The sequence below is a fragment of the Neofelis nebulosa genome, chromosome 11 (assembly GCF_028018385.1).
Source record: "Neofelis nebulosa isolate mNeoNeb1 chromosome 11, mNeoNeb1.pri, whole genome shotgun sequence".
Taxonomy (NCBI): domain Eukaryota; kingdom Metazoa; phylum Chordata; class Mammalia; order Carnivora; family Felidae; genus Neofelis; species Neofelis nebulosa.
Genome location: NC_080792.1, coordinates 59,259,277 through 59,279,265, shown reverse-complemented (window position 1 = coordinate 59,279,265; position 19,989 = coordinate 59,259,277). Strand labels below are relative to the sequence as shown.

At 43.8% G+C, this 19,989-nt stretch overlaps 1 long non-coding RNA gene across 1 annotated transcript in view; it reads left to right on the top strand.

The window, feature by feature from the left end:
- The window catches only part of LOC131490385 (uncharacterized), a 99,719-nt gene extending 81,663 nt beyond the window's left edge, over nucleotides 1-18,056 (top strand). The window contains exons 4-7 of the long non-coding RNA XR_009251070.1: nucleotides 8,161-8,318; nucleotides 8,431-8,669; nucleotides 15,551-15,623; nucleotides 16,798-18,056. This is a non-coding gene — a long non-coding RNA (uncharacterized LOC131490385). The remainder of the gene's footprint in view (nucleotides 1-8,160; nucleotides 8,319-8,430; nucleotides 8,670-15,550; nucleotides 15,624-16,797) is intronic.
- Nucleotides 18,057-19,989: the final 1,933 nt, after the last annotated feature.

Sequence of the window (19,989 nt, the reverse complement as noted above, 5' to 3'; positions counted from 1 at the left end):
GGCACTTTTCTGCAAATGGGGGTCATTCTCATCCCTGCAGCACTTTAGATGAGAGATACTGCCTGCCTGATGTGTTTAAGTAGTGAAGCTCCCAGACATTCCTTAGTCCACTGTGGCCTTGAGAGTGGCGATCTTGACACCTTCTTTCCCGGTGACCTTCCTGCTCTGTACTCGGTACAACTGTTGTTGGTTCCCACAGCACTCCCCAGGAAGCCTTGGTCAGACATTGATTATGCCAGGGAGCTCAGAAGCGTCACTACTGCTGATACTGCCCTTTGGTCTTGCCCCTAATCCCCCCCTAGTCTCCTTTGCTGAGGTTAATCTCCTACTTCCCACAGCTAACGCAGCTGTCTCCCTTGCTGTGACACAGAGAATTTGCTTCACGCTAGTGTTGTTGTGTAATCGGATTTCAATGATACTGTCTTTGTGTTCTGTCACTTTGTGGTCCAGAAAAATATTCCTGCAACCACAGATCCTCTTTTTGGAGACGGAGATAAGACATTGTACTGGACACTTCTTGTGCGTCACTGCAAGGTCCCTTGGTTTACCTGACCCTCGTTCCAGCCACTGTGACCAGTTCTTATGGCTCCAACTAGTTTCATGTGGGTGCCGCCTGCAAGCATCTTGTCTCAGACGCAGGCTGTATAGTCTCTTGCTTACTGTTCTGGGGCTTCCCTGTTGACCCCTTGGTGTAGAACTCAGAAATGTTCAGTGTCATGCTGCAACCTGACAGCATGAGGATTCAGTGCCCGAAGGGCATACCTTTGACCAACGTGAGCTGGGAACAAAAAAAAAAAAAAAAAAAGGTTCTCCTTTCTTACAAAAGGTCCTGAGATAGTATAAAATCTTCCAGACGATAATTATGTTTATATATGACTATTCAATCTGCCTTGTATATAAAAAGAGTCTCTCCTCTCTTTCTCTTTACAAAATACAAAAAATATTTCAAAATGTATCCCAGACCTAAATGAAAGAACTAAAGCTAGGAAACTTCTAGAAAGAAATATAGGGGAAATTATGCAGAGTCTTCTTAGAAAAGATAAAGAGGTATTACGTATGATACCGAAAATATGATATATTAAAGAAAAAAATTGGTACACAAAAATTCACCAAGACAAAAAAGACACCTTCAAAATGACAAAAACAAGCCAAAGACTAGGAGATAGTTTTTGTGGATTATATGTCTGGCAGAAAGTGTGTCCAGAATATATAAAGAACTTTTATGTCAACACTACTACAAGAAACCAAATTTTTTAAAAAGAATGAAATATTTGACTAGTCAACAAAAATGATATATGAATGATTAATAAATACATGAAAAGATACTCAACATCCTTAGGGAAATGAAATTACAAAAAAACTAAGATACTACTATGTACCCACTGGAATGGGTACATAGTATCACTAAAACAAACAATAACAAGTGTAATGAGGACATGGAGGAACTGAGACCCTATTATATTCGGGTCAAATGTAAAGTAATAGGAGTCACTCTGGAAATCATTTGGGAAATTGATTACAGATACACTTACCATACGATCTGGCGATTCCACACCTAGGAAAATGAAAAACTCCAAGAATAATGCAAACCTATGTCCCTACAAAGACTTGTACTCCTTTTGGGACTCTTCATCATAGCGTTATTCATAATGGCCCCACAGTGGAAGTAAACCGGAAGCCCCTCAGCTCAGGAATGGTTAAACAGAATGTGGGATACATCTAGACAATGGACTAGTCCTTAGCAATTAAACAAACAAAACTCACTATACATGCAACAAGGATGAAGCTCAGAAACATTCTACTAAGTGAAAGACGCTAGACACAAAAGACTGTGTATGTTTCCATTAAATGAAATTTCTGGGTTTTTTTTTTTAAGTTTATTTATTTTGAGAGAAAGAGAGAGAGCTCAAGCAGGGGAGGGGCAGAGAGAGAGGGAGAGAGAGGATCCCAAGTGGGCTCCATGCTGCCAGCACAGGGCCTGAAGCAGGGCTCATACTCACAAACGGTGAGATCATGACCTAAGCTGAAACCAAGAGTTGGACGCTTAACTGAGCCACCCAGGTGCTCCTTACATGAAATTTCTAAAACAATCAAACTCTCCCATAGACAGAAAGCAGCTCAGTGGTTGTCTGAAACAGGTAGAGGGATGTAGAGTGGGGGGGGGGGGGTTGCTTTTATGGTTTGTGCTGCCATGTCTTATTTAAGAAATCTTTGCCAAACTAAAGGCCACTATGATTTTTTTCCTATATTTCCTCCTAGAGGTTTTATAGTTTTAGTTCTTTCATTTGGGTCTCTGATCCATTTAATTCATGTCTGTGGTGTTTCAGCACCATTTGTTGAAAAGACTTGTTTTTCTCTACTGAATTGCCTTTGTGCTTTGGTCAAAAATCAATTTCCTTGTTGGGATGAACACTGGTGTTGTATGTAAGCCAATTTGACAATAAATTATATTAAAAAAATCAATCTCCTGTTGTATATATGTGGCTTTCTCTCTGGATTCTGTTCTGTTCCACTGATCCATTTCTCTTGATTATACTGTCTTGATTATTACCGATTTATAACAAGCTTTGAAATCAAGCAGTGTAGATCAGGTACTATAAATCTTCCAACCTTTTTTAAAAAGTTATTTTGGCTGTTTTAGGTCCTTTTCATATTCATATACATTTTATAATAAGCTTATCAATCTGTACCCAAAAAAATTCCTAAAGAAAGTTTGTTATGATGTGTTGAATCTATAGGTCAATTTGGGGATCAGTGCCCTATAATTTAGTAATCAAATTGCTTAAAACCAACAATTAAAAAAATCTTATAAGCAGGCATAGAAAAAGGATACATTACACAGTGACAAAGACGAGAATGACAGCAGGATAACTACTCATTAGTAAAAATGCAAGCCACAAAGAGCAGAGCAACATCCAGCTGGATTTTGTAAATGGAGTCAGAGTCTAATAGACGAATGTGATCTATTTACATTTATGTAGTGTACTGATACATTGGATTTTTTTCTATCATCTTCGTCTGTATTTTCCATTTACTGTGCTCTCTCCCCTCCCCTTGACCTCTACCTCATTAGTCAGTCTTATTGCCTCATTATTATTTACAGTAAATGCTGATTAAAATTACCAATGTATTTGCCATATGCTTCTTGCACACCACTAAAATCCATTCTTCCTATAGTGCATTTTAACCAGTTATTTCAGGGAAGTCTGTAAGTAGTAAACCTGCTTGTTGGAAAACATTTTTATTTTGCTCTCCATCTCGAGTGATGGCGTCACTGGGATAGAATTCTGGGGAGACAGTTTTTTTTCCCCCCTCAGAACTTTGAAATATTGATCTATCGTCATTTGACTTCTGTTGTTATGTCTTCTCCAGTATGACTGTCATTCTTTGATGAATAATCTGGTGGCTCCCAAGACTTTTTTTTCTTTGTTTTTGATGATTTGCTGTTTCGTTACAATATGTTTAGTTGGGATTATGTTTTTATTTTTCCTGTTTGTGTCCTGATATGTTCTTTTATTTATTTTTTATTATTGTTATTACTATTTTTTTTTTTGAAAGAGAGAGAGAAAGTGCGAGCAGGGGAAGGGGCAGAGGGAGGGAGAGAATCTTAAGGAGGCTCCATGCTGAGTGCAGAGCTCCACGATGCAGCTTGATTCCATGACCCTGCAATCATGACCTGAGCCGACATCAAGAGTCAGCGGCTCAACCAAATGAGCCACATAGGCAACCCCTGATATGTTCCTCTAATCCAAAGACAGATTCCTTTTTTAATTCAGGGAGTTTTCAGACTTTAACTTTTCAAATACCTCCAACCCCTCTATTTTTTTCTGTTGATTTCTTTTGTAGTTTTTACCAGAGATATTTTGGGATTTTTCATTTTGTCCTTTATGTATTTTAGCCTCTCTTTTCTATTTTCATCCAATGTTACAGATTTAAAAAAAATGTTTATTTATTTATTTTGAGAGAGAGAGAGAATGCAAGTAGGGGAGGGGCAGAGAGAGAGGGAGAGAGCGAATCCCAAGCAAGGTCTGTGCCATCGGCGTGGAGCCCGATGCACGGCTTGAACTCATGAACCATGAGATCATGACCTAAGCCAAGGCCAACAGTCAGATGCTTAACCAACTGAGCCACCCAGGTGCCCCATGAACCTTAATTACTCTTTAAAGGCCCTGGCTTTAGTTTCAACCGCACCAGGGGCTAGAGCTTCTGCATATGAATTGTGGGGGGCATATTTCAGTTCATCACAAGGGGCAAAGAAATGTCTCTATAGAACAGATTTACAGGGCCCTTCTATGTGTTTCTAGTGGTTTCACCCACTTCGGAATTTTTAGATTAATTTCTTAGCATGAGGGTTGTCTTACCATATCCAGATTATAAATTCAGACCTCACACGTCTATTTTCATACATTGTGGGCAGCTCTTTTGGCCCAAGGACCAGAGTAGGTGGCAATCTTGTTTCTTCTTAAAGCAAGTAGGAGGAGTTTTTCTACTCATAAGTTCATGAAAGAAATGAAAATTTGAGATTCCTGACATTATCCAAGACTGTTCTTTCCCCATGGTCCTGGAACAAACTCTCCTGTCCCAGTAAATGTGTTAAAACCTCAACTTCCAGTTGATAAGACATTCATGTGGGTCTGATACCCCCAGGCCATGCTGCTTCTGCTCTTAATTACCACTCTGGCTTTGGTTTCCTTTATATATTGGACCAGTTTTGGACCAGTTCCCTAAATCATGTAGGGTGGGCTACCCATTTAAGTCTATTCTCCAGGAGATTACATATATTTTTAGAGAAAGATGGTGGGAGAGGGCGGTGAATCTCTTCCACATTCACTTAGTCCATTATATTGACCAAAATCGTAATTCTGGAAGGCCCTTCTTCACTAGTTCCCTTTAATGGCCAGTAACAATCCTTTAATTTCAAAGCTTACGCTATTTTATACCGTACTACTTCCCTGTTTCCTAATTGACACATTTTAAATCTGAGCTTATAAAAGATTATCAGTGGATGAATGGTCACATTTTTCATGATTATAATTTTACATTCTATCTAATTCTTCTTTTTGAGAAGATCTATCAGGTTCTTCACTCTACTCGCCTTCTTTGGGCAAATGGATTTCCCCCCCCACGCCCCCATCAATGACCTTAAAATTACAAACCCAACAAAAATAATTGCCACCAGAAGAAAGTCTTTCTTCCCTCTGTGGCCATAAAAACGTGACCACCATGTTTCCATAAAAAAGGAAGGAATATACACCAAACCTTGCATATTTTCTCTGAGGTGATTTCATAGGTCAAAAGCATCCCGAAATGTTTTGGCAAAGCATAGCTACAATGAGACTGCACATACTAACAAACCTCCAACTCACATTTCCTTTCTTTTCTGGGTAGACTCTCAGTGAAGTCTCCAGGGGACTCAGTACTGACAGCAGCCAGGAGCTGATCATGATGGAAAAGCCACTCCCAATGGGATTTACATAATAGACACTTCACAATAGAGGAAGAGATAACAATAATTACAAAAATAGGAAAAAGGCCAAGAGCTAATGGATTTCCCAGCTCCCATGTTTAGCAACCCAGGTAGGACTATGTTTTAAGAAATCTGATTCCACGCAACCTAATGTTCTGTTGATTTCAACATCTGGGGTCTCCTCTGTTTGTTCTGATCAGTTCCTTCGGAGGAAAAAAAAAAAGGAAAAGACAACATTTCCTCCTGTGAAAATTACTTAAACTGGAAAAGGTTCTTTCAGAAACTAAGAAAGATTCTACTGCTTACAGACTTAGCATAACAAACATCCATTCCTTTCATGGAAAGCTGTCAGAAAATTATGGCCTTAAAGTCCTTCTAATCATAGCCAGAAGTCACAAAAATGCTGTAGGTGAACTTGAATATGAATACAGACTGTGCTTTTATAAGGTTCTGTGCACTTCTCTTATATTCTTCAGTCAGCTCTTTCCACAAAAGAATTGGAGAGTCCCCTGTTCCCCCTGGACCGAATCTCTAAATCCACCTGTGTGTCTCCATCAACCTGTCACAGAACAATAAGAAGGTTAATGAGTGTTTTTGATGACTAGGGTGGATGGCAAAAGTCCTAGCTCAATCTCAGGTCTCTTGTATCACCTTTCCTTACCCTCTCCAAGTTTATTCACTTGTCTTTAAATAGTCTAACAAAAATACGAGCCAATTCATTAGCCAAAGAGCTAATGTTGGGGAAAATCCAATCCCATACAAGATATAATGAAACAGATGGTTTTGGCGGGGGGGGGGGGGATGCCTGGGTGGCTCAGTCGGTTAAGCGTCCGACTTTGGCTCACGTCATGATCTCGCGGTTTGTGAGTTTGAGCCCTGCATCGGGCTCTCTGCTGACAGCTCAGAGCCTGGAGCCTGCTTTGGATTCTGTGTCTCCCTCTTTCTCTGACCCTTCCCTGCTCATGCTCTGTGTCTCTCTGTCTCAATAATAAATAAACATTAAAAAATTAAAAAAAAAAAAGATATAATGAAGCAGAATTCACTGAAGTCTGAAAGCCCTTGACGTCAACAGGTGCACAAGAGCTGTCACAGAGGATTAGCAGCTATGAGGTTTAGGGCACTGGGCACTAATCTGGGATTCTAGAAACTTGGGCTGCAACCAAAGATAATACATGTCTCACCCTATGCTAGTTAAAATGCTTTTAAGCAGCACAGATACAGAGGCATCTGCAAAATGAGGGCATCCAGCCATCTGTTACCATTCCTGATCCCCTGAATACAATCTTCTTGTGAGCTCCCCTGAAGCTATACAATCGGGCAGCCTGCATCAGAGGGGTGAGGCTGGGAGAAAGAAGGGAGCAAAGAAAAATGGTTTCAAGAGTGGAAACATCTGCGCATGTGCAATGAATATTTGGGGCAATTTTATATAAAGGAAGATAATACCCTGTATGCTTCATTTTCCTAAAGAGGGAGGCCAAATATATTATTGGTGTAGATATGTTTCATCTGCTTTTGGCCCTAAGTCACTAATTCATTTATTCATCTGTCCAATTACCTTTCTAGCCAATATTTATTGAATGTCATGTTCCATTCCAGGTGCTGGGGAGGTAGATATAGATATTAATGACATTCAAATAAAATGCTATAATGAAAAATAAAGCAAGATAAAGGGGGCAGCGAATAATAAGGACTATAACCCCAAATAAAGGGATAGCTTTTATTTGGAGGAACGTAATGTAGATGATAGATTTGCATAATGGCTGTTAGAAAAATGCTGTGTTTTTTGATAGTCAAGTGTTTTTCGGTTTTGTTTTTGGTACTCAACCTGTTTTGTTTTCCAGATTGACTTACATCATTTATTACATTTTGGTCCTACACAAGTCCACAAAGATAATTTATATATCCTTCCAAAAGTAGGCGTGCAAATCAAGTTATAATGTATTATTATCCTATTTGAGATCATTAAAACTAAAAAATGAAATGCTATTCTGATTTCTTGACAAGGGCCAATGTTTGAAAAGCAATATAATCACTGTCCTAACTGTATCACTCTAGTTTTCTCATGTCAGCTAATTAAGATCTTTAAAAAAAAAATTCCAGTATAGTTAACATACTGTGTTATATTCGTTTCAGGTATGGTGCTCAACTTTTGAATCTTTCATTCCAACAATCATTCTATAAAAGAACCAGTTTCTTCTATGATTAAAAAAACACACTATTTTCCAGGATAGTGTATTTATATGTAAAGGTGTATATTATATCAACTCTTAATTTTTTTAATTTTTAAAACATTTTAAAAAGTAAGCTTCACATCCAGCGTGGAGCCCAACATGGGGCTTGAATTCACGACCCTGAGAACTAAGACCTGAGCTGAGATCAAGAGTCAGATGCTTAACTGATGAGCCACCCAGGTGACCTTGTCAGCTGTTAATTACACAGTTAACTTCCAAGATGTCATAGGTTGGGTTTTCTAGAAACAGATACCAAGATGGAGTTTGACGTGCATGGTATTTTTTGGAGATTAAGATCTGCAGGAAGGCGGTGAAGGAAGAGGGGTTTCTTCAAGGGAAAGATCAATTTACAATGCAGGCCAACAATGGGAATGCTCTGGAGGGCTCTGGAACAGAAATGGCCTGTCAGAGTGGTCCCATGTCGGGCTGAAATAGCTGGACCTTTGTCTCCTACCACAACAGGTCAACAGATATGGGTCCGCCAGGAAGAGCATGTTCTTGGGCAAGTCAGCTCTTGGCAACTGAGGCAAGAAGAGGCTGGGGATTCTCTTCTGACAGCTGGTACAAGCCCTCCCTTGAAAGGGTTACAGGCACTGCATCTCTATGCCCACCACACAAAGGTATCTATATACTTGCAGGCAAACTGGGAGAGGTATTTGCAACATGATAATGGGCAAAAAGTGACTAAGTTTGATAATTATGAACGCTGTTGCTATAAACATCCATCTGCAGGTTTGTGTGTGGACATACGTTTTCAACTCCTCGAGTAAACACCAAGGAGTGCTATTGCTGAATCCTATGGTAAGAGTCTGTTTAGTTTTGTAAGAAATCCCAAACCGTTTTCCAAAGCGGCCGTGCCATTTTGCATTCCCACCAGCAATGAACGAGAGTTCCTGTTGCTCCACATCTCCGCCAGCATCTGGCGTTGTCAGTGTCCTGGATCTTGAGCCATTCTAATAGGTGTGTGGTAAGTTAATTACTTTCAAATTCTTTTTTTTTTTTAATGAAGCTCTCTGCTCACAAATTTGAAAGAAGTCCTAATTATGAGTCTCTGAGTAACGAAGAACAGAAAAAATTAAACTGTTTCAATATAATCGGTTTCTGAGTAACACTACCAGGTCTACCTTGACCAAAATAAGTCAAAGATTTATGTTTCTATTGCTTCAAGAGCTGATTTTTATTATTATTATTATTATTATTTTTTAATTTTTTTTTCAACGTTTTTTATTTATTTTTGGGACAGAGAGAGACAGAGCATGAATGGGGGAGGGGCAGAGAGAGAGAGGGAGACACAGAATCGGAAACAGGCTCCAGGCTCCGAGCCATCAGCCCAGAGCCTGACGCGGGGCTCGAACTCACGGACCGCGAGATCGTGACCTGGCTGAAGTCGGACGCTTAACCAACTGCGCCACCCAGGCGCCCCCTTTTTTTTTTTATTATTTTTGATAAATGACAGTTAGAAACAAAATACCAAACCAAAGGATAAGAAAATACCATTTAATTTTGGTATCGATAAACAAATATTTGTGTGCTGAGATTGTTTTAAATTCAAGTGCTAAAATCATTCTGAAGCTGCTTTTCAAATTGCTAGTTAATAAAAAGAAGGTGCTTTTGGTATAGATTAGGTAGAAGTAGTTTTAAATCCTTCATGTTTAGTTTTTTAAAAGATATGTTAATTTGACAGAAGTCTTCGGGGGTGCAAAGTAGTGTCTGAAATGCACAAAAGCCTAGCAAGGTATAGTTCTAGTGGGGTTGTGGAATTCTGGGGACCATGGGTCGAACTGAAGCAGGAGTGGGATGGGGGAGCTATAGGACCTACCAGAGGTGGTGACACCAACCTGGGTCTTGAAGGAGGAAAAGAATCCTTCGTTTTCTTTCTATGGCAGCACAGATAGTAGAGGATAAAATCCAGGATTTTGGATTCTTGTTCCCCTTTACTGACTTCTACACTGAACATGAAAAGGTTACTTGTAGAACTTTAAAAGCATCTCTGGTATTCCTTAGGGGGGAAAATTACTCTTTTCTAGATTTTTTTCCCCCTAAATAGGGCAGATCTGCAAAGATGGAAAGACAAGGAAATACTAAAAATAACTTTCCCCAATTAGTGGTAGCCAAACACATATGGGAAGACGGAAATAGCTTTCGATGGCCCAAAGCAAAACTGTGATGCAAATGAACTCCCCAAGTGCAGGGAGTAATTAGAAACAGCCACGAAAATGTACTCAGGATGCTGTGGGAACAGTTGCCAAACGTGGAGGGCGGTGATGATGGTCTTGCAACTTCTTGGAACCTGTAGACATTGAGGGACTGGCTCTGAGGACGTTTATTCCTGTTATTTTCCACAAAGGCGTGGGTGCTGGGATCCTTCTTGGAAAGTCAGAAATTCCGGATCTTCTAAACAAAAATTCTAGGGAGGGGGGGTGTGATCTGAATTGCACATTTCGAGAAGCCCAGAGGCAAATGGCTCTGTTGTTGCTTCTCAGCTGGCAGGGATTTTGTTTTTGACTCTGGCACGTGGAGAAGAGCCACCTGTGGGCCATGGGCAGCGGTGAGAGGGCACGAGAGACTGCCAAGATCAGCATCACTCTGGGCTTTGGCCCAACTGACCAGCTGGTTTCCCTGCCTTGGCGAATGGGGCTGCCACTCAGCCAGCTGGCCGGGGCTCCTACCAGGGCCACCTCCCTGGGGTGGGGAGGGTCAACAGCTAAGACCACAGGGGCTGCCAGACCCACCATGATGGGGCCACAGGGAGCCTGATCTGACCTGAAGGGCAGCTCCACCAGGCACCTGCCAATTTCCCTTTTCATTGGCTTCCGGGTCCGTTAACGATCCCAGATATTCAAATTCTCTTCCTCTTCCCTATTCTCAGTGCAGGTATTCAATGAGCTGATGAGAGCAGTGGTTGATAAAAGACTATATTTCCTTGTACTGGTCAGCAGCCAATGCCCGAGCCCCGAAGTGCCCACTTCCCATCAGGTACCTCTCCAGGGCCCCCTGGTCCTCCTCAGAGTCCGAGGGGTGAAGGGCTCGTGCCTGGCATGGCATGGCTTTCGAGACTGCAGCATCATCTGCAGATTGGCCCGTATCCACCCCCACATGGTTGTTCAATGTGAACTCAACCTCTGTGTGCACCTGTTTTTTTTTTTCTTTCTCCCATCGACTCTTAATTTGCTACCCATTACTCCAAATTCTGCTTTCGACCAACCCTCTTACTCTTTTTTTTATGTTTTATTTATTACTGAGAGAGAGAGAGAGAGAGAGAGAGAGAGAGAAAGAAGGGAGTGAGGGGCAGTGAATGAGGGAGACACAGAATCCGAAGCAGGCTCCAGGCTCTGAGCTGTCAGCACAGAGTCCGATGCGGGGCTCGAACCCACAGACTGTGAGATCATGACCTGAGCCAAAGTCAGACACTTAACTGATTGAGCCACGCAGGTGCCCCCACAACCCCCTTATTCTACACTCCCTCAAATAACCTATGGGTCAGGCTCCTTTCTTCCAGAACCCTGTGCTGCTTTCCTGTGCTGAAGAATGGCCCACCTTCCATCTGGTTCAGTCCTGGCAAGTGATGATTGGACAGTGCTCACCTCCCTGTAGAGGAATCTGATCAGGGAAGCAAGCAGGGGGGGAGGTGGGGGAGGACTCTGGACATGTCACACAGCCAGCCTGTCACTTACTGCAGTCCAACTCCCAAGAGTTTTGAGAATTGCTTTCTTGGATGCTTCTAGAAGCATAGGGCTCCCAGCCTGACCTCTTTGTTCTCCCCTCTGCTGATTAGTTTACTAAAAAATGTAAACCAAGCCTCACTGTTCCCAGATGGACCTGCTTTCTGACCGTCTGCAGCTCTCCCTTCCCCTCTGTTGCCTCTCAATTATAAATCCCACTTTGCAACACCTTATTCGTCACACTCCTTCCCAAGAGCCTATGTGCATTCGGATAACCGACCAAAGGTCTGTGAGTCATTCTGAAGCCACACATTCTCAGGTCTCTCCTTGGGAAACCTGAACTCAGAACTAACAACTGTGGGGCACCTGAGAGGCTGTCGGTTAAGCGTCCAACTCTTGGTTTTGGCTCAGGTCATGATTTTGTGGTTCAGGGGTTCGAGCTCCATGCTGACAGTACAGGGCCTGCTTGGGATTCTCTCTCTCTCTGTCTCTCTCTCTCTCTCTCTGCCCCTTCCTCTGCTTGTGCTATCTCTCTCTCAAAATAAATAAGTAAAGTTTAGAACTAACAACCTTGTAGTAACTGAAGGAGCTGCACTTTCATAAGTTATGTGGATGAACACATGCCTTTCCTGAGTATCACACATGAGAGTCTGTGTGCATGACGATGACATGGGGTGGGGGGACAGTGTCCCTCGTGGGGTTTGAGTTTCTGGTTTAGAGAAAGAAGAAATACAACGTACAGGGAGGGGAGGTAAAAATGACACGAAGGAGATAGGCAGGGGTGGTGACAGAGGATGGAGATACCACTTTGGCTGGGGGACTCCAAGGGCACGTGCTGAGAGGACGTCCTAGGCCTGGGGAGGAGGCCACCTGGGTTTGAATCTCAGCTCTGCTGAGGACTAACTGGGTGCCCTCATCCTACCTCCATTTCCCCGACTGTGAGACAAGGGTAATCCTACTACCTCATAGGGCCATCACGAGAATACATGAAATAATGCTCATAAGGCCTCGGGCACATAGTGAATGGGGAATTAGCAGAAGCTGTTGCTGTGTGAGCTTCGTGGGGGAGACAGCATCTGACCTGGCCCTAAAGCCAAGGCGTGTACGGACATACGCCCAGGAGCCTTCATGGTGGAGTTGGGGACTCAGAGACAAACAAGGCACTGTTCCCACCGGCAAAGGGCTTTGAAAGAACTGACAAATCGCATTCTTCGGGGCGGAGAAGACAAGTGATGCCAATCCTTGGTGATACCGTTTTTAAATATTAGCTACTAAAGGAAGCTGCTAATGAAAAAGCAAAACACACAGGAGTACACTGCAGTGAAGACCGTCAACTCAGGGGACTGGGAGTAATTCACCAGGGCTGCGCTGGAGGAATGACGGATTTTCCCGGTGACGGGTCTTTCTCCCCACGGTGGCTAGGGGGCGGTAGAAGCACGCAAAAGCAGTGAGAACGTTCGCGTCCCGCGTTAGCAGGGCCGCTGACAGGCTGGTCCTGGGCCGAGCTCTGCTCGCCTGCAGCATGCATCCACCACCCCACCAAACACCCCAAGTGCCCATCTCCTCGTCCCTTCCTGCCTTTTGTCTCCAAACATTTCCTGATGGACTAATAGGTCTCAGGCCTGCGTAGGTGCTAAGGAGCAGAAACGTACGGTAAACTCTATAGAAATACTGAGTCTTCACACACGGCATCAATCGGTTAGGTTGCCACCTATGCGTTTGAGAAACGCGTATCTGTTAAGATGAGGTTTTTTGTTTTTAATTTTTTTAAGCATGTTTATTCATTTTTGAGAGACAGAGAGACGGAGGGCAAGCAGGGGAGAGGCAAAGAGAGAGGGAGACACAGAATCTGAAGCAGGCTCTGGGCTCCAGCTGTCAACACAGAGCCCGACGTGGGGCTCGAACCCATGAACTGTGAGATCATGACCTGAGCCGAAGTCGGACGCTTAACCGACTGAGCCACCCAGGCGCCCCTAGATGAGGTTTTATTTGAACACTTGGAGGCCCCTTTAAAATTCAGACCTGTCTAAACACCATTCAAAGTTTGGGAGACTAGATCAATTTGAGGAGGCAAGCCCCAGCTCAGCAGTGAAGTATGGAAAGAGTATGGCTTCACCATCACATGGCCTGGGTTCAGCTCTGAGCTGCACCATGGTCAACGGCATGACCTCAGACAAGTTATTCAACCTCTCTGAGCCTGGGCATCAACAGCTCTAAAAGGTAATAAATAACTGCACGAATGCTTTATGCAGTATTCAGTAGGTGTTCAATAGGTGTTAGCTCATCAGCCTCTGCTCTCTAGGAGGAAGGGAAAGGAGGGAAGCGTGGAGCCAACGTGGAGCCACATATTCCACGCGCTTGGCTGCGGACAAGGCCATTGCACGAAAGGCACTTGTCTATACGGACACACCCAGGTAACATCAGTTAATTCCAATGCTCCGAAACACTTGAAATTGTAGGGGAGAAAATCGAGAGAGTCTGAAGTATGTTTATTAGGAGGCGAGAAGAAGAGTTTAGTCCAACGGACGTGTCTTGAGGGCTCCATCTGTGTGGGGGAGGGGGTCAAAAAAGGGAAGATCAGGACAAGACGGGGTGGGAGTCTGGCCAAGTGCAGAAGCTTCATGAGCAATGATGTGACACCTGAGCAAAGGCGGTGAGGAGAAGAGACAGAGAGGGAGAAGAGCCTCAAAGTGAGGCTGTCTATTCTCTTGCTTCACATGGCTTTCCTAATAGTTTGTGTCAGCTGGTTTCCGGGTAATTGGGTTTGATGGCTTAGCCTGGAATTGATTGACATGTGTGCTGAGAGGGGCTCCTGCGAGAATCATGAACTTGATTTGATCATGGTGAATTTTACATGTCATAAAGTATTTTTATGAACTGCAGCTACCCCAGATGACCTCAATAACATGTTTATTCTGGGGATGTGAAGTTTGCTGTTAGAACAGGGGTGTGATGTGTAAGAAGGGGCTCGGGTTCAGGACTCTTACACTTGACTATGAGACCAATTTTGCATCTTGTTACTCATGCATCATAAGATATGCACCTGATGACTTCTAAGACAGAACTTGCTGCAGGGTTCCAGGATGGCCCCCCAAATTCCTGTCCCTGGGATGCACATCCCGGATAATTCCCTCCCCCAAGTGTGGTGGGGTCTTTCAGTATGGTGGGATATCGGCCCCTGATTAGCTTACATTGTATGGCAAAGGTGAAGGGATTTTGCTGAAGTAATCAAGGTACCAACTCAGTCAATGTTGAGTTAATAAAAGGGAGATTATCCTGGGTGGGCCTGACTTAATCAGGCACACTCTTGAAAAGAGGGTCTAGAGGTCAGAGACAGAAGTCAGGAGAATTTTCCTCATGGCCTTGAAGAAGCAGACTGCCTTGTTGTGGAGCAGACCGCATACCAGAGAGCGGCCCTCATGGAAGGTCAGCAAAACGGTAGGGACCTAGTGCAACCACCAGAGGGAACTTTAGAGGAGATGAGATCACAGCCCAGCTGACATCGTGACTGCAGCCTTGTGAGGCCCCGGGCAGAGGACGCGCTAAGCCACGCTGGACTCTTTATCCGCGGAAATGTGTCCATTGAAGCCTCTAAGTTTGTGGTGACTTGTTACCGGGAGCGGAACAATAACCCAGAACTTGCATCACCTACTTTACAGAGTTGTTGTGGGGATTAGAGAAGAGGTATGCGAAGCATCTGGCGTGTGGGAGACCACTAATGAATGATAGGTTTTAGTCACATAATTGGAGATTATCCCGTTCTTTTTTTTAGGGAACATAAATTTCTCTTTTTTGAATGGATCTGGTGAGATGCTAAGAAATACTGAGAGGGTTGAATAAATGATGTGTATAACTTGCACCTAGTGCAGCATCTGGCCAGCAGTAAATTACGTGATAGCGATAATGATGATGATAATGATAATCATGACCCACAATGATGATGACTTTTATCCTGGTGAGAACTTGGCATATTTCTCCATAAAAACACAGATATCCCCCCGCCCCTTAAAACCACGTTTGACTTGCTTCACTTCAGCAAATTAGCTTTTCTTTTCTTTTCTTTTCTTTTCTTTTTTTCTTTCTTTCCTTTCTTTCTTTCTTTCTTTCTAAATTTTTAATTTTTCAATTAATTAATTTACTTATTTATTTATTTATTTTTGCAAATTTCTTTTCTTGCAAAAGTACCAGAGACTGAATCATCTGCTGAATAGACATGAACCTTAGACATGATCTGGTCCAGCTTCTTCGGTTTACAAAAACACCGTGCGTATGAAGTAGGTTTTTTTTTTTTCAATGCCACAGAGTCAATTAATAGAATTAATTGATTTATAATTAATTAATAGAATTGACAATTAATAGAATTGACACTTAATAGAGCCAATTGATAGAATCAGGAATAGAATTCAGGTATGTTGATGCCAAGGTCATTCCCACAGAATCATGTATTTTTTTCTTTTTTGAAGATCTCCCTCTAGTTAAGACACAGTGCCATTTCAACTCAGCATTCCCTTGTAAAACCTCACCCTGCACGTAGTTTATCAGTCGTGAACATTCATTTCCAGCTCTCTCTCCTGAAGAATTTGGTATTGATCTTAATTCATTGAAATAATATTTACTGAGGGGCCTAATATGTGCTATATTTGGAATCAAATTTATTAACCCGTAGCCCCAAGTTACACTAAAATTATACCTCAAGTTCCTTGTAAACCTATTTGCCGTCAAGACCCCATAAGGAGGTGCTGCTGTGATTATCATTTTATAGGTGAAGATATTGGGAAATGAAGAGGTCCGGGGGGTGGTTGCCAGAGAGAAGGGGGGTGGGGGGAGGGGTAAAACAGACACAGGGGGTTAAAAGGTACAGACTTCCAGTTATGCAATAAATAAGTCATGGAGAGGAAAAGTACAGCGTAAGGAATGCAGTCAATAATATTATAATAACGTTGGATGGTTGTCCCATTCTGTTGGTGGTGGCAACACGTATCAACGGGCAGCACTGAGTGTTGAATAGAACTGTTGCATCACTGTGTTGTAAACCTGAAACTGACATAACATGGTATATTAATTATAATTCAAAACAAAAACAGAGATAGCTTCATAAAACTCTATGTCTTAAATTCGTGAGAAAAGAGAGAAAAGGTCCAGGGGCTTGCGGGGCCAAACAGCTAGTAGGTGATGGAGCTGGGATTTGTACCGGCTGCCACTTTGAACTTCTTTCTGCTTTTAATTAGACCACTTCCCAGAAGCTGGTTTGGCCAAATAATAATGAACTTAGTCGGAGAAGTCAAGAACGCTCCCCCACTTCATCCCCATCCCTGGATCTGGGATGATGCTCGGGCGTGGATCCCAGGACTGACAGCACAGAAAGTGAGGGAGGAGGAAAGCGGTCTTCTTGCTCCTGAGACCCCTTGATATATTCCTCTTTCCCTTCTACCGGCAGCCCCTTCCTTCGTCCAGCGTGTGATGCCGAAGCCTGTGGAAGGGTCCTCGTGGCCACGCTGCTGCCACCCAGCTGCTTTCCCAATTAGGCCCTGAAAGGTTTCCCCTGACTTTTTAGGTCCCTTCTCAGAGGAATTCTCCTTTTTTCCTCGGTAGACGTCTCAGAAACTCGGTCAGACGTGGCCAGCGGCCCGGATCCTGATGATGGTACCCGCATTTCTCAAGAATGACCCTCTCTCTCCAGGGCTGAGCCAGCCACCTACCTATAAGGAGGGCGGCCTGCAGGAGGTGACCAAACTCTGACTCCGTGGCTGGGTTAAACTCATGAGCAGGGACAGGTGCTTCGACGCGCAGCCCATATTCGTAGTGAGAACAGGAAATGAGCCCTGAGGCCACTGAAGATGGAGGAGAATCTTCCAGGCAGCGCAAAGTCTAAAGCCCTGCGGTTTATAAACCTCTCCCTCTTGCCGCCAGGGCCTGTCCCCGTGGGCGTTGCCTGCGAGTCCTGGGTTTGTGGATCTGGATGTGCAGGAACAGAGAGGAAGCCAGAGTGAGGACGGTTGAGATCATCTTGTTCTGCTAAGTTGGATGGCAAACCTACACTTTCAGAACTGCACACTGAGAAATGCAAGGCAACTGAGTGTCCTCTGCAGTGAACACATCAGCATGAATGTCTCTGTAGGCCAAGTAGAGAGACAGGTCAGGTTGGGGGCACAAAGGAAAGAGCCCAACCAGAAAACTGTAGCTCAGAATCGGCACCAGGACAGGGTTAATGCCAGAATCTGACTGCAGCTGGATATTTTCAGAGTTTTCCATATGTCCCAGGGTTTTCCCCTGCTTTGGGTTATTGGCAAATGGTATTCTGTTAGTTCTTTAATTTTTTTTTTTTTAATGTTTATCTATTTTTGAGAGAGAGAGAGAGAGAGAGCGCAAGAGAGCGAGCGGGGGCGGGGCAGAGAGAGAGATACAGAATCCGAAGCAGGCTTCAGGCTCTGAGCTGTCAGCACAGAGTCCGACGCGGGGCTCGAACCCACGAACCGGGAGATCATGACCTGAGCTGAAGTCGGATGCTTAACCAACTGAGCCACCCAGGCACCCCCCCTCCCCCCACCATTAGTTCTTTTAAAATAATCCCCATGTTGTTTTCCACAAAGCTTGTGTCTGAAACATCTGTACAGTTCATCACGTAGTCACTAGGCCCACCAAGCACTGTCTGTAGGCTAAACTATACACAGTGTAAGAGGCTCCTGCTGTAATCTACGAAACACGTATTAACTTTAAACTGTTACCAAATTTCTACACGTATTAACTTTAAACTGTTACCAAATTTCTCATAGCTTCTTGCCCATAGGTATTTGAAAATAAATGATGCAAGTACTATTTGTGAGAGCCACAAAGTTTTTTTGATGTGATGACAAGTCTTTTGTATTTTCTGGAAAAGGCAGGAAGCCTGGCGGGGTTGGGTCCCATGCTTGAAAAGATGGGGAGCCATTGCCTTACAGATCGAGTTGGAGAGGCTCCCCTGACCCAGTGGATTGCCGTCTGGGAAGCCACCACACCGCCACCAGTAACCTGCAGTTAGGACGAGCTTGTATTTACACCCAGTAGTTCCTTAGCAGCTGCAGACCCACGGAATCGGTGCCTCCCAGGGCATCTGATACATCTGATCCCCCTCACAGGCCTGGAAGTTACCAAGGGAAGCCATAAAAGCCTAGTTTTTAGAGATGCAGTTGAAGTGCACATATAAAATTTGTTATACAAATAAATAGAAATGTATTTCTGTGCCAATGTTCAATTGATGAGTTCCCCATGATATCTGTGAGAAGTAAACAGAGAATTGAAAAAAAGAAACCCAGCATGTTAGCATTAAGCCTAAAAGGCTGTGGAATGAAAACCAACGTAGCCAACAGCAGATGGAGTGTTGTGACATATACACTGGCCTGCCCAGTAGGTTGTTTCTGTTTTTGATCATCGCAGACCAAACACGAATGATTAATTCCGCATTATTTCTCCCAGGCTGTAGCCCCCTCTCATTTCTCCAACATAAGCGGGTTCTCCTCCTCCCCATAATGTCCACGAGACTGAACAGGGCCCTCGATCTTCACTGAGGCTCTCTCAGTCCTTCCCTGTGACTGGAAGTCTCAATTTTGCGGCATAAACTTGGTCTGTGTGAGGCATTTCATTGAACAAACCATTGCTGAGCATCTCTTTGGTCAGAGCATTTGAAAGAAAGTCGGGAAACCAGCTAATACTCTGGGCCAATGCCTTCCACCCTTCCATCTGCTATGGGTATTCTCCTCTGCCTCTTGCCCTCTGGGCTCCTGTGCTCTCTTCCCCTCCTCATTTCCTCTCCTCCATAGCATAGGAGTCCAAGAACGGGAGTCAGTCTCTATGTTTTCCATCTCAAGAGGATCTTCTTTCAAACCCTTTTCTATTACCGTGGATCAAAATGTCCTTTGCTCCCACTTAAAGTAGATTAGGCTCAGTGGTACCAGTGGGAGAGACAACAGAAACTCCATAAATCACCTGTTTACTAACTTTCTCTTCCTGTGCAGATGGGATTCTCAATGGTGCCCATGACAACTCTGTGGGTGTTCCTGTGTCCTGAGTATGTGAACAGCATGACCGCATTCCACCATGGCTGTGACCTTGTGGGGCAGGTGTTCGTTCTCAGTCATGGAAAAGGCAGGGGGGACCCGTTGAGGTTAAGTCACATGCTCAAGATGGCCCTAGGATTGGACATGGCAGCTGCCCCACCCTGCCCTTCTAATCCCCTTCAAGTTGTGCTTTCCTTTTCTCTGTGGCATTGACCAAATCCTCATTTTTTCCACAGCTTCTTTGTCCACTGGGTCTACTGCATATGGTCTGTCTCCCTGCCTCTTCCCCAGCCCCCAGTGAAAGTGCACCTGCCCTACGAACACAGGGAGTTTTGTCAGTTACATTTGCTGGCATATCCTAATGGTATAGAAAAGTGCCTGCCACCCAAGGACACTGAATAAACATTGTTTAAATGAATGAGCAAAAGTAGTCAAGGCAAGATTTCCTTTAAAAAACATTTTTTTAAATGTTTATTCATCTTTGAGAGACAGAGCATGAGCGGGGAAGGGTCAGAGAGGGGGAGACACAGAATCCGAAGCAGGCTCCAGGCTCCGAGCTGTCAGCACAGAGCCCGACGTGGGGCTCGAACCCACGA